This window comes from Nomascus leucogenys, chromosome 9 (genome assembly GCF_006542625.1).
Source record: "Nomascus leucogenys isolate Asia chromosome 9, Asia_NLE_v1, whole genome shotgun sequence".
Lineage (NCBI taxonomy): Eukaryota > Metazoa > Chordata > Mammalia > Primates > Hylobatidae > Nomascus > Nomascus leucogenys.
Genome location: NC_044389.1, coordinates 115,019,735 through 115,028,384, shown reverse-complemented (window position 1 = coordinate 115,028,384; position 8,650 = coordinate 115,019,735). Strand labels below are relative to the sequence as shown.

Genomic DNA, 8,650 nt, shown 5'->3' with positions numbered 1-8,650 from the left:
TCTGATAAGACAGCTTTTGAAGAACAGAGCAGAAACAACAGGATTTCTAGGAACAGAGGCCGGTATAGCATTGGAATTCATTGAATTTTAGTACTAATGCAAACCTTGTGCGAACTGTAAACCTCCATCGTTTACAGACAAGGGAACTGAAGCTGGGAAAGGTTGCTACGTGCCAAAAGTTACATAACTAGTCAGAAGCAAGAGTCTGGGGAAGTGGCTGCTGGAGCTGCAGTTCTGAAAAACAAACAACAAACAAACAAACAAAAAACCTAAGAGAGTCAACACAGGCTGAAATTGTTTCTTCTGTTCCAGATAATGGCAATTCATCTGGAGCTAAAGATCAACAGCCAGGAGGAAATCCCCAGGATCCAGCCTGGGTTGGGCTGCTGGATCTGTGGGGAGCAATGAGGAATTGGAGACGCACCTGCGATTAATCACGTACATTCTTGTGTCCTTGGATGTCTTCACTTTGTTGTGCTGTGCGCTCGACTACGGGACGTGGTAGAAGGAGCTCCTTTTGTCAGGCATTTCACAATATTTGGTCCGTTTAATATTCATCACCATTTTACAGATAACAATAATTGTAGCCACTAATACTGAAGTTATTCCAATCAGGCAGTATTATAATTTTACATGCATTTTCTCATTTAATCCTCTCAATGACCACTATGAAATTGTATAATTATATTATTCCCATTTTACAGATGAGGAAAATGAGACATAAATTGGTAAATAACTTGTCCAAGGTCAATAGCTAGAGAATGGTGGAGTTAGGACTCTAATCCAAGTAATCTGATGTTAGAAAATCATACTCCTGAAAAACAGGGAAACCAAGGTTCAAAAAGGTGAAATCACTTGAACGTCTCACAGTAAGGTGGAATTTCGACTCAGGTGCACTAGTGCATATTCTTCTACATCATGCTATATAAGAGAGACGGGGCCGGGCGTGGTGGCTCACGCCTGTAATTCCAGCACTTGGGAGGCCAAGACGGGCAGATCACTTGAGCTCAGGAGTTCGAGACCAGTGTAAGTAACATGGTGAAACCCCATCTCTACCAAAAATACAAAATTAGCTGGGCGTGGTGGCATGCACCTGTGGTCCCAGCTACTCAGGAGGCTGAAGTTGGAGGATCGCTTGAGCCCAGGAGCGGATGTTACAGTGAGCCAAGATGGTGCCACTGCACTCCAGCCTGGGTGACAGAGTAAGCCCTATCTCAAAAAAAGGAAAACAGGGAAAAGGGAGACAGGGAAAAGGTTAGAATCACAATTTTGAAGGAAAGAAGGCACACATATACACAAACATCCGTTTTTCATCTTGTGTGATGAGTTGCCCTTGAAAAGACAGGATCCTACTTTAAATGTTCTGAAGCATATTAACTTGGGTGTGGGAGGACCTACTTCTAATAAATAGTGTACATTCATGGACAGAAGTGGGGAGCTGAATTTCAGGAGCCACAGCTATGGAGCCCTGAAGAGATGCCCGCAGCCTGGGTTTCAAGGCCCACAGGAACTGGAACTAGGCCTGGCAAGCACTGTCAGCTCAGCTCCTCGGTTGCTGTGTAGTAAAAAGCTGCCACTTAAGTATTGGAGGAATCATGGCATTCAATGGAAATGGATTTCTTATACTGATAGTTTCTCCTGGAGAACGTCTTGATCTGCTGTCCAGGCTGGAGTGCAGGGGTGCAATCATAGCTCACTGCAGCCCTGACCTCTGTGCTCAAGCGACCCTCCTCCCTCAGCTTCTCGAGTAGCTGGGACTACAGGAGTAAGCCATCACATCTGGCTATTTTTTTTTTTATTTTGTAGAGATGGGTCCTCGTTATGTTGCCCAGGCTGTTCTCGAACTCCTGGCCTCAAGTGTACCTCACGCCTCGGCCTCCCAAAGTGTTGGGGTTATAGATGTGAGCCACTATTCCTGGCTGAAAATTTTTTAAAATTAAAATATGGATAGTAGCAGTTTCAGTCTGAGCCACAGAGGGTGGCAGCATCAATGAATGGTAACTGCTGTTACAGAGTTCGGACCACAGCCTTCTAGTTTCAAAAACATGATTTTTAAAAGCATCCACAGGTGACTGGAAATCCTTAAGCAACATTAATAAACTTGTTATATAGTAACTTATATATCAGAATGTTAATCTAATAGAGGAGAAGGAGAGACCACAATCATATTCAAAACATCAATATCTAATACTAAAGACTACGGAAAACTGTAATCAGAAGTCAGAGGCCGGGCGCGGTGGCTCACGCCTGTAGTCCCAGCACTTTGGGAGGCCGAGGCAGGCAGATCACGAGGTCAGGAGATCGAGACCATCCTGACTGACACGGTGAAACCCTGTCTCTACTGAAAATACAAAAAATTAGCCTGGAGAGGTGGCGGGCGTCTGTGGTCCCAGCTGCTCGGGAGGCTGAGGCAGGAGAATGGCGTGAACCCTGGGGCGCGGAGCCTGCAGTGAGCCGAGGTCGCGCCACTGCACTCCAGCCTGGGCGACAGCAAGACTCCGTCTCAAAAAAAAAAAAAAAGTCAGAAAGGCATGGAATGAAATCAAAGAACATTGCATAGTCTTAGAAAATATTTTATTGGGGCAACCCACTCGGGTCCCCTTCCACGCTGTGGAAACTTTGTTCTTTTGCTCTTCACAATAAATCCTGCTGCTGCTCAAAAAAAATATATACATATATATTATATATATATTATATATAACGATATATATATATATATATATAGTTGGTCTCTGAGAAAGTCTCCCTTTGCAGTACGAACTAACCTTGTGGAGTGGCTAGATCATGACTGCTCACTTCAGCATCTGTCTTTTACTGAATGTTTCTTATCCTCTTGCTTTCTTGGGGGTCTGAGGATGGGGGGCTGTAGCATGTGTAAGAGATGACGCTCATTAGGCACACATTTTTGAGAGCTGCCCCGCATCAGGAAGCGGCTCTGGAGGCCATGGGCCAATAAAGGTGCTGTGACATTTACACTCACAGCCATCTGCAGCAGTCCACACTTTATTAGTTACAGTTAACATTTTCTTCCACAGTATTTCCTGATAATATTTAACAAAATAAATAATGAGACTAAGCCCTAACTCATGTCAAATGAGTTCGAGCAATTATTACCTTACACACACTATATTGTCCCAATAGCCAGGTAATGAAATCTGATCTGGACACTCATTTTAGAAAATAGAGCAGTGCTGTCTGATTGGGGGCGGGAGAGGTATTCCCACGTCTTGGTCCTGCAGAGACAGCTCCCCGACAGCTCTGAGAAGCCCCAGGGCTCAGTGGCACCCACTTTGAAACTCACCAATCCAAAAAGGAGAATCAAGAAGTAAAAATCTGTCTGTATTCAATTCTGTAAAGAGTATAGCTTTGTCATGTAAGAGACTAGCACAGCAATTAGTTACTGGTCTTCTGGGCTTCCTCCAAACCTCGAACCGTTGGCCCCCAGACCCACACACACACATTCATTCAGCTGAGGGGCAAATGAGATAAATCAAACTGTTTTAATGGCCTCTTGGTATGCATTCAAGAGAGTTAAGATCAACCCAATTTTCTGCCAGCAGTGTATATGAGCGTTCATTTCACTAACCCTCAGTAGCATTATCACTGGAAAAGAATTCTGTCTTTTGAAGAAAAGCAACGTTATATTGTTTGAATGTGTCATTACTAGTGAGTTTGAATAGTTGTCAGTATTTATTAATAGTTTTATTTCTTCTTTTGTAAATTATCCATGGCTTTTGCGTTTTATATGGGGAGGGATATTCGTATTCATCTTAGTGGATAAATACCATCTTACTTGGAAAATAGAGCCAAGGGTTAAATTCTAGGCAAAACCAACAGGAAAATCAGGGTAAGTTATCTAACTTACATTAGGTTGAATGAGAGATGCTATCTGGGTATAAAATTTTAAATGATCCCTACAAAATATAACTGGAAAAAAAATGTGGAGTTATGCAGCCACTTCTTTCCTAAAAGGTAAGCTTCCTTTTATTGATACGATGTTGTCTTACTCGAGTGCCTTCTGTAAAATACGCAGAACCAGGCCGTCCTCTATTTTACAGATGAAGTAACAGACTTTTTAAAAAGGTGACTCACTGAAAGCTCTTCATTGTTGGAATTCCTGGCCCAACATTCAAATCAGGCATGGCTTGCTTTTCTTCTGACACGTTTTAACTTCTCTACTAAATGTTAACGATATATATTTATTCTTAAAATGAATTAAAATTATTCTGTGATATTCTTTGAGATAACCAAAAACTCTCTGGGATGTATCAGATTGAGGGCTGTGAATGGTATGAAAGATTGTGTTAATTTGACTAGTGTATATCACAGACCTATTCAAGTACCACCCATTTCTAAATTCTAACGGTCTTAGAAACCAGCTGTAGAAGCAGATTGATATATTTTATCAGAATCCCCAAATTCCTACAACGATCTCTTCCTAATGACTTTTCAGGTGGGGGCACGTGCCAAGAAGGCCAATAGATACCTGAAACCCGGGGCAGTGCTGAACCTTACTTACACTACGTTTTCTCCTATACATACCTGCCTATAATAAAGTTTAATTTATAAGTCAGGCACAATGAGAGATTAAAAACACTAATAATAAACCAGAACAATTATAACACTAGACTATACTAAAAGTTATGAGAATGCGGTCTCCCTGAAAACACCTCGCTGTCCTGTACTCACCGAATTTCAGAGGACTCTGACTGACAGGTGTTCCCCAACTCCCAGTGGCGAAAGGTCCTCAGGGAAAACAGGTGAACGCTATCAAAGTATGCTTATCTCCGAACCTTTCTTAAACCACAGTTTGAAGGGATCGTCTCTGATTAGGTCTAGAATTCCTCTCCATAGAAGATAACCTACTTCTCGCGCAAATCTGCAGTGTTCTTGCAGGGCTGCTGATGGGTGGTCCTGTTCTTTTCGCAGTCCTGTTTGCGCAGAGATGGAACGGGGAACTTAGCGTATCCCTACCACTCTTTCTGATGACAGGAGTAAAGGGCTGTTCAGACTACCTAAACAACGTTGTTAAGAGAAGCACTCGTACTTCTCAGACTTCGCCGTTCCGGACCCCGCGAGCCACGGGCAGGAACCAGGTCCACCCGGGGCTGAGCTGCGGCGGCGCCTGACAATGCCCCCTCGCGCCCCGGCCTCGGCGCCCGCTCCCGGCTCCAGCGCGCCTGCACGTACGTAGCCTTCACGTGTGTGTGGATACGGAGTGCATGTGTGGAGACAGAGGAATATGCTCCAACAAATTTCGGATAGAGGCGCCGAGGACAGGACGTGGGGAAGGTAGGAGCCGCGTGCACGGCTCCAGCCCCGGGCGGGAGGCGGCCGCGAGCCGGGCCGGCCGCGCGCAAGTCCGGCGCCAGCCGCTAGAGCCCCCAGTGCGCGGCCCGGCCGCGGGGCGCCTCGACCCGACACAATAAACTCCGAGGGCGGGCGGGCCGAGAGGCCGGTGGGACCGAGCGGCCGCCCCGCGCAGCATCGCCATGTGAGCGGCTGCCGCGGCCTCGCGGGGACCCAACTTTCCCGGGCGGCGGCGCCCAACTTCCCGCCGCCCGCTCCGGCCCCGCAGGCCCGTGGCGCCAGGGGGAGACGCGAGTAAGTGCGGGCGGCGGTGCCCTCCCGGCCCTCACCCCGCACGCGGCGCCCCGGCCGCCTCGCCTCCCTCGCTCAGGCGCGACCGCGGCGTTCTCTGAGGTGGAGTATTACAAACATGGCGCCCCTCGAGCCCGGAGCCCTTCGCGCGGAGCCGGCGGCGGGGTCCGGGCGGGGGGAGCCGGGGAGGAGGGAGGAGGCCGGCAGGGAGGAGGAGGAGGCGGCCTGAGCGTCCCCCCCGCCCCCCGCGCCCGTCGCCGGCTCAGGCCCGAGAGGCGCCGGGCGGCGGGAAGGAGGCGGCACCGGAGGGGAGGGCCGGGCGCGGCGGCGGCGGCGGCGGCGGCGGCGGCGGTGGAGGAGCCGGAACATAATGGTGGGGAAAGCTCGGCGGCGGGGCGGCGGGGCGGGCGGGGGCGTCAGTGGAGATGGCGCGGCCCGCGCGGTGGAGCCTGCCTGGCCGCGGCCTCTGGGGCGGCGGCGGCACCAGTGGGTGCGGACGGTCGCTCGCCCGCTCGCGAAGAGCTCCGAGCTGCCGGGGAGCTTTGTGGATGGCGGGGCGGGCCGGGCTGGCGGGGCCTGCGAGGGCGGCGGCGGGGCCTGCGGAGGCTGCCGGCCCGCGCCCACTCGCCTTGGGCGGCTGCGGAGGAGGCCCCGGGATGAGGCCCCGGAGGACCGCGCGGGGCCTGCTCGGGCCGGGAAGCCGCGGAGTCGCGTGAGCACCGCCCGCCGGGCCCCGTGCCCCTCTTTCGGTCAGGCCTCCTGGGCCCGTGCGCAGTCCAGGCCGGCGGGGAACGCGGCCCCGGGCGTGTGGCGGGCGGAGAGGAAGCGTTTGTTGGCGCGGCGCGTCGTGTGTTAGCCCGGGAGCGGCGGGCAGGGCTGGCCCCGAGGCCCGGGGCGGAGATTCGTCGGTCCCCCGGGGCTGTGAGCGACCCCGGCAGCGAGGCCGCCGCCTCAACAGGTCCTCGCGGACCTCCGGGACAGTCCTGCGGGGTCCACCGGCCTCCTCCCACCCAGAGCTCCGGGGAGAAGCTGCTGAGGACGCGGCTGGGACGAGGGGGGGCGCCGGGACCCGGACTCTCACTTGCAGTCTCCCCTCGCGCTTTTCTCCCGAGCCGGGAGGAGGAGCTGGCGATGTGTGCGCCGTGCCCGGTGTCTTGCAGAGTGACCGCCGTACCTGTTTCATTCGTGTGTACCAGTGCTCGTTGTGCAGTGCGGTGTCCTATGCGGTGGGGTACGCAGTACCGGGGATTATGTATGGTGTGTACTCTGTCATATGCAGTGTGCTCGAAGTACCCGGTGTCGTACCAGCTATCATAGACGGTGTGTACATGTGTCTTCCTCGCTTAGGCTGTGCACTCAGCCCCCGGTATTGTGTGCAGTATGTGCATGGTACTCCACTGCCATATGAGGTATGTGTGTGGTACTCCATGTTATATACGAGTGTATATAGTATCTGGATAGTATTGAATATGTTTACCTTACCTGGCGTCACATACAGTGTGTATGTAGTACCTGGTGTCATATATGCGGTGTGTGTAGTACCAGGTGTCCTATAGTGTATGCACACAGTACTTGGGGTCATATGTGGTGTTTACATAGTATCCTTTCACGCTGTGTATGCAGCACCCAGTGTCATATACAGCCCTTACGCGGTTCCCGGTATTCTGTGCAGTATGTGCCCGGTACCGTGCTGCCATATGCGGTGTGTATGCAGTATTCAATGTCGTATACGTTAGGTATATAGTATCTGGTGTCATATACAGTGTATATACACTACCTGGTGTTATCTGTGTTTTGTATATATATCTAGTGGCATGTACAGTGTGTATACATTAAGTAGTGTTACATATGGTGTGTAGGTAGTACCCAATGTCATATGCCATGCATATATAGTACCCAATGTCATATGCACCATGCATGCACTATCCTTGTCGCATAAGCTGTACCCAGTGTCAGATGCAGTGTGTACCTAGTACCGAGTGTCATGTGTACTGTGTACGCAGTAACCACTGTCATATCCAGGGTATGAAGTACCCTGGGTCATATACAGTGTGTACATGGTATCTGGTGTCAAGAATGTCTGTGAGCCTGGAGGAGATACCCAGGTGGCCCATTCAGGGCCCTGCTGGTAGGAGGGAGTGGTGCAGGTTGCGTTTTTAGGGAGGTCTGGAGCCACTGGTCTGCCTCACTTAGGTGTTCTGCATCCCACAGTAAGCTGAGACATATGGAGGCAAGAGCATTCTTAAAAATAATTTAATCTGTCCAAAAGCAGAAAGTAAATGTTTACTTGTTTTCCTGTAAACTGAGAAATATAGTGATTTTAGCTTAGTAATTATGGTGTGCACAACGTTTTCAGATTTTTGAGATCGTTGATTTTAATTAATGGTTGGCTGTTATCAGGGAGATGGTGTTGGTTGTACTTTGAAAGTTGAAAAGTTAGAGTGCTTCCTGGTAGGCAGGGTCATCTTTGTAGTTTTTCTGAATGTCTTAATTTTTACAAGCAGGAGAAAAAATATGAATGCTGTGGAGGCATTTAATTTATCTTGTCTTTGACTGACTGGCACAGGTTACATTATAGTTGTTATTTTTGGTTGACTTATCTTTATAAAATGACCAGGCTAGAGAATCAAAGATCAGAGGATATGGGATGTGATTATGACAGAATCAAAATATTTGTCTTGCTTAACTCTGTGACTTAAAGGATTTCTGTATTTCACATGGTGCTTTTCCCCCATAGAGATTGCTCATATGAAAACCAAATCTTCCTTTTACAGTCTCTAAATTGGACAATTTATTTTTGCAATTACCATTTGTGAGGTGTTTAAATAAATGTACATGTACGAGCTTCCAGCTTCACAAAAAGAAATCAGTTAAAATGTTGAAATTTAGTTCTTTCATTCATACTGAATACCACCATTCTGTTGGCGTTGTTTTTTTTTTTTTTTTTTTGAGACGGAGTCTTGCTCTATCGCTCAGGCTGGAGTGCAGTGGTGCGATCTCGGCTCACTGCAACCCCTGCCTCCCAGGCTCAAGCGATTCTCATGCCTCA

The 8,650-nt window shown here is 49.4% G+C and overlaps 1 protein-coding gene across 10 annotated transcripts in view; it reads left to right on the top strand.

Annotated features, from left to right (window-relative positions):
• Nucleotides 1–4,864: 4,864 nt before the first annotated feature.
• Nucleotides 4,865–8,650, top strand: part of ZMYND11 (zinc finger MYND-type containing 11) — a 119,216-nt gene continuing 115,430 nt past the window's right edge. For 3 of the 10 annotated variants that reach the window (XM_030819391.1, XM_012499556.2, XM_030819388.1), the window contains exon 1: nucleotides 4,884–5,292. The gene's annotated coding sequence lies outside the window, so the exon portion shown is untranslated. Of the gene's footprint in view, nucleotides 5,704–5,860; nucleotides 5,975–8,650 lie in introns of those variants that run through there. The other 7 variants (XM_030819394.1, XM_030819385.1, XM_003280230.4 and 4 more) reach the window with 6 other exon arrangements.